Source organism: Durio zibethinus, chromosome 21 (assembly GCF_047325235.1).
Source record: "Durio zibethinus cultivar Kanyao isolate XHJ-2024 chromosome 21, ASM4732523v1, whole genome shotgun sequence".
In the NCBI taxonomy this organism is placed as follows: Eukaryota; Viridiplantae; Streptophyta; class Magnoliopsida; order Malvales; family Malvaceae; genus Durio; species Durio zibethinus.
Window position 1 is genome coordinate 1,736,426 of NC_143182.1, and position 5,967 is coordinate 1,742,392.

Consider the following 5,967-nt stretch of genomic DNA (forward strand, 5'->3'; position numbering starts at 1 on the left):
TTTTTATTAATTACCAATGTGCTTGTGATGAATTTTTTTATTATATACTCTCATACAATCTTTTAATAATAAAATAAAGAACTCAACAATGAAATCAGGGTTGACATTTTTCATTTTCAAGTATATTTTAAAAAATTAATATAATAAAAAAATAATATTTGAATTTCATTTATTAATTTTAAAATAATAATTTAATAAAATAACAACAAAAGTTTATTTTTAATCATTGTAAAGTTATTTAGTTTCAACGGTAACTATTATAATTTATTCAGATAGTAAAAATGCTAAAATAAAATTTTTTTAAATATTTATAATATTTTATTTTCATGCTTGACTTACAAAAAGTTTTAGTATCGAAACCTTAATTCATTCCATTGGTGCCATTAACAGTAATGCATAAACATTCACCTTCACTGTTTTGAAAACTTTCCATATAAAATGTTTGAAATAAAAAATTAAAAAAATGGGATCAAGATAAAAACTATCATACGGCAACTTTTTTAAAAAATATATAGAAAAGAAAAAAAACTACAATGGTATTTCTGTCTTTTCACAAAAATTCTAGTGGTATAAAACTTAAAAAAGAACAGAATCGAATTGGTCAAACCCAGTAAGCCTAAGGCTGTGCTCACTTCTGCTGCACACTGTTTGTTAACTGCAAAATCATTCAGATAACAAGCAAAGGAGTTGAAAATCAAAAGAAAACAAACAATACCAACAAAGCAAACACGACGCAAGCTCCATGCACCTTACGCGACCCCCAAAGCGCGTAGAGCATTCCCACTGCCTTAACCAGCCATCAATGGCTTCACAGAAGGCAACAACCCTTGTAGATCTCGATCCCACGTGATCCCTCACTCGTCCCATGTTCATCACAATGGCGCGTGTTATTCACATTTTTCAACCCGCAATCAGGAACCTTCCCCATCGCCATCACATCAGTTAGCACTAAATTGACAATTAAACCCAACTCACTCAACGGTCGCAATTATATTCGTGACACTCCAACCATATCCCGACACGTCAACATTACAATCTCCATCGTGAAACACTCTTGCTGTCACCCAACACTCATTCTTTATCCTGAAAAATGTAAAATTAGAAACAGGCACTGAGTTAGTAGCAGCGAACTCTTCTTGCTCTTCTTCTAAACGGAGAAGAAAAAAGAAGGCAAATGAAATCCTAACTTCCTCTTTGGTTTTCTTCTTTATTTACAATCATGCCATCACGGTTTTCGCCACCAGAAATTGAGGTGGAGACGCCACAGCAGCAACAGCGTCACCACCACAGAAACTCTCACCTCCTACCCCCAGTACTCGCTGCTGCCATAACTATAACTATAATCCTTTTAACCGTCTTAACCATCTTCATCTACCGGAAGCTCTCTCGCAACCGCACTGCTCCATCGGAATCTCCAAGCCACCGTCACTGCCGCCGCTTCTCATACTCCCTGCTCCGTCGAGCCACTTCCTCTTTTTCCCCTGCCAACCGGTTAGGACACGGCGGATTCGGCTCGGTTTACAAAGGAACTCTCCCTTCATCATCTCAACCACTCGCAATCAAGGTTATGAACTCAACAGATTCATTGCAAGGAGAGCGTGAATTCCACAACGAACTTTCTCTCTCACGCGCTTTGGATTCTCCCTACATTGTTCCTCTCATTGGGTTCTCTTCAGATTCTAGAAGACGAAGGTTCCTTTTGGTTTACGAACTGATGGAAAATCGGAGCGTGCAAGACGCATTGTTGGATAGGAAATGCGAAGATCTAATGGGGTGGAGTAGAAGATTTTTTGTTATAAATGATGTGGCTAAAGGGCTTGAGTATCTGCATCATTTTTGTGATCCACCGGTTATTCATGGAGATATTAAGCCAAGTAATATTCTTTTGGATGGAGAATTCAAGGCCAAGATTGGTGATTTTGGACTTGCTAGATTGAAAACGGAGGATCTAATTGAAGGTCTTGAAGAAGGTGAAGTTTTGAGGAAAAAAGATGTCAGTGGAGAAGATAACGGATCGATTTTAGAAGAAACAGAGAGTGTTTTGACTGGGTTTGAAGAAGGGGCGAGTTTGATTGTTGCTGACAGGTCACCAGAGAGCTGTGTGCTCAAAGTTTTGGATTCGGAGCCGTCGCCAGGTGTGTCAGTGTCACCGGAGATGGGAGTGGAAAAAGGGAGTGTTTTGTCTGAAGGGTTCTTTGATAAGATTAGTGTGGAAAGTGGGAGAGATTTGGTTAGTAATAAAAAGGGTGGTTCGAGAAGAGATTGGTGGTGGAAGCAGGATCCTGGAGGTGGGTCTGAATCAGGGAGAGTTAAAGACTATGTTATGGAATGGATTGGGAATGAGATTAAAAAAGAAAGACCCAAAAGTGAATGGTTTGCTTCTCCATGCTCAGTTGATAACATTAATGACAGTAAGGGTTCGACTTTGAATGTTGAGCAGAAGAAGGAAAAGACTCGGAAGAAGGAGAGGAATAGGAAGCCGAGAGAGTGGTGGAAAGAAGAATTTTGTGAAGAACTAACAAAGAAGAAGAAAAAAAAGAAAAGAGGACTTAGTTCGAATGATAATGGAGAATTCTGGTGGCAAAGAGATGAAGAAATGATAGAAAGGAAAAAGAAGAAGAGTAGTAGAGGCAGCATTGATTGGTGGTTAGAAGGATTTAGTGGTGAATTCAAAATTGGCAGAAGAAATAGCCAAGATTGGGCAAGTGGGGATATACCAAAGAGCGGTGGGATCAGTAGTACTCCGAGCATGAGAGGAACAGTTTGTTATATTGCGCCTGAGTATGGTGGTGGTGGTTTACTTTCAGAGAAATGTGATGTTTATAGCTTTGGGGTGTTGGTTTTGGTTATAATATCTGGCCGTAGGCCTCTCCAAGTGACTGCCTCGCCAATGTCTGAATTTGAGAGAGCAAATTTGATTTCTTGGGCAAGGCAGCTGGCTTACAACGGGAGGCTTTTGGAACTTGTTGATCCCTCTATTCATTCACTGGATAAGGATCAAGCATTGCTTTGTATTACCATTGCATTGCTTTGTCTGCAAAGATCGCCAAGCAAGCGGCCTACCATGAAAGAGATTGTGGAGATGCTTTCTGGTGAGGCTGAGCCACCACATTTGCCTTTCGAATTTTCGCCTTCGCCACCACCGAATTTCCTGTTTAAGTCCCGGAAGAAGGCTGGGTGAGTGGTTGGATTTCTGATACTAGCATTTTGATTAACTGTAGAGTGTGTACCTAGTTGTAGGTCATTTTATTACTACTTGCTTATGTAGAAATAGTTGCAAAATGGAGAAAAAAAGTTGCTCACATTATCTCGTTAAGACGTCTCTTTTTGCTTGTTTTGTTTTTCATTTTGCTTATTCTTTTCTGTGTTTGCTTGAGTCTACAGGTGCTCCTTTAACGAATACATATCAATAACAATGATTTAGGATTTTAGGATCAACCCCACTCCACTTGACCTTTGCTACCACTAAGTCCATTAGTGTTGAGTTTTAGAAATCCCAGGATTAACGGTAAATGTAAAGCTTCGAATATGTTGCATTTTACTTTTTGGTTGGAGATATTACCTTAATTAGATTTAAAAGTAAATGTAAAATTTGCGTTGTTCCTGGGAGTTTAATAGAGAATCTGTCACTTTAGTGTTTAATTAACTGATTTTTGGTGCCCTGTGGGCTCAACCGTTCAAGCAAGCAGTTTCCTTTTTCCTGACTTTTGGACCTATGGGGCCCAGAGTATATATGCCTTTTCGTTTGTCTTCTACCTTTCAGAAAGTAGCTGATTTTTGTTCCAAGGATCATGAAATTCAGTAGCAGGGAACAGCTCTTGGTCTCAGTCTTTTATTTTGCATTATGACTAGACATTCACATTCCGCTGCATAGAATATAGATTTGCCATGCAACATTAACAAAGAAATAAACAAAGTTAGCATGAAGGGAAAAGTGAGAAAACAAGTGGAAGAATAATAGCCCTCGGATTTACATATGCCCTTTGTGTTAATTTATTTACCGTTCTCCAATATCATACATAACCAAAATACTATTAAAGCATTCTGGCTTCGAGTAGGATTGTACAGTACCTGGTCTTTCGATTTCAGATTAAAATCCAGAATTACTTTTCCCTGTCAATATGATTCAGCTTCACTGCTAAGAAGTTCCTTATTAGGTCCACCCTTCACCTCCTAATATTTTCTATTCCATGCTGGAAACAATATTTGAAACGTTTATTTTAGTCTATTTAACGATCTTTTTATATTGTTCAAGCCCCTAAATCATCAATCTAGGGAAAAGGGTAGACAATGTTGAAGCTTTTGTGCCTACACTTCAAACCATTTTATAGTTTTTGCATTTTTCAGGTGCTGTCAGTGTTAACTGTTTCTTGATGCTATGCTTGACTTATATCCAAAACTTAAAACAGTATGTAAAAGCAAAATGTTAGCTCTTGGTGAGGAAAAGGAAAATATTCTGAAAATAGAAGTAGACTTGTTCTTTTTAGGAGGAGATAAGAAAGTTGGAAATGAATTTGTTGGAAGCTTAATTTGAGTTATGCTTTTTCTTTGCCTATGGAATATCTTATGTTCTAAAAGGGACAGCTTTGGAATATCAAGAGGAACTAAGAATTATACTGGTAAGTAATCATGGTGATGTCTTAGTCATGATATTTTTCTGATGCTTTTCACTTTCGCTGAAATGAATTTGATTCTGCACAGTAAAAGCATCTGCAGTGGGGATATGTAAGTCTCTAGATTGTAGATGACTTGAGCATCACATTTCTGACTTGTAAGGGCCATTGGTGTCTCTTTTTGCTGTTATAAAAGTGCAATGAACGCTCTAAAATGTGCTACCGTGAACTAAACCTTGAAGATTCTCTCTGTTTACAGATAAAAAAGTTTTCCCAATGTGATAAATAAGCAGTTTTGTTTCACAAAAGATTCTGAACTAGTCAACTCTCATCTGCCTTTGCTTTGAGTTTTCTAGCATAATTTGGCAGCAGTTGAGAGATTCGGGGGTCTCTTTGCTAGTTTACCAAGATGTCGATTGCGATAAAAATTGAGATTCTGTCCGTTCTCCAGACTATTGGACATTTGCTCATATGAAAGCTATCTGCGACAGAAAAATTCTTACAGTTTAGATGGGTAAGAGCCAAGACCAATATATGAGCCAACATGTTCTGGATTAAATTGAGAGAAAAGTCTAAAAAGATAGCAGAATTTTGAGGGTCTCCATTGGTTACAATGGAAGGGCAACGCCCACGAAGAGTTGAGCTTGAGCCATCTTTCAGTTCAGTGCGGGGACTGAGAGGAATGAATTTGTTACCAAAGAGTGCAATTGAAATGATTTTTGTTCATAATTATTTAACGATATTATCAAGGCTGCACGTTTCTTAAAGATGAAATTGACGTCTCTTCCGAAATTAAGAAATTAGTGGGACCCAACCGTGCTTTGGTAAACCCCCAGACCTAGGGCCATGCGTCTTCTTATTTAAATCTATGTACTCGTTAAACATTGGGTAGCTGAGTCAGTCACCGCACCTGATATTTAGTCATAGACTGGTTTATCCAAGGCCCTAGGTTTGTTTTTCACCCAAACCAGCTCAAATGGGCCTTCACCTTTTGACCCATTACTCAGGGTTCACAGATATCAACTTTTGTTGTTGTTGTTTTTATAAGCAAAAAAAATAGTCTTAAATGGATCGGGCTTAGGCTTTAGTCACTTGATATTGGAGCATTTGAGATTGTTCATTCGAGTTTTGCAAGCGATCGTACCTCCCAGAAAGAGGACCGAGTTCTTTTTAGAGTATAATCAACAAAGTAGTTTAAAAAAAAAAGTCTTTTTCCTTTCGATGACTTATACCCAAATCTGCCCATGCACCAGTTGTTTTTTTTTTTTTTTTTTTTTTTTTCTGTATCTGTTCTAAAGAATTCTAATGGATGATCTCTGGTTCAAAGCAAGTAGGCTGTACATAACACTAATTA

The 5,967-nt window shown here is 37.9% G+C and overlaps 1 pseudogene across 1 annotated transcript; it reads left to right on the forward strand.

Annotated features, from left to right (window-relative positions):
• Positions 1 to 603: 603 nt before the first annotated feature.
• On the forward strand, positions 604 to 3,316 carry LOC111305918 (receptor-like serine/threonine-protein kinase At2g45590 pseudogene; annotated as a pseudogene). The gene has a single exon (XR_016331534.1). The product of XR_016331534.1 is annotated as a receptor-like serine/threonine-protein kinase At2g45590 pseudogene (transcript).
• Positions 3,317 to 5,967: the final 2,651 nt, after the last annotated feature.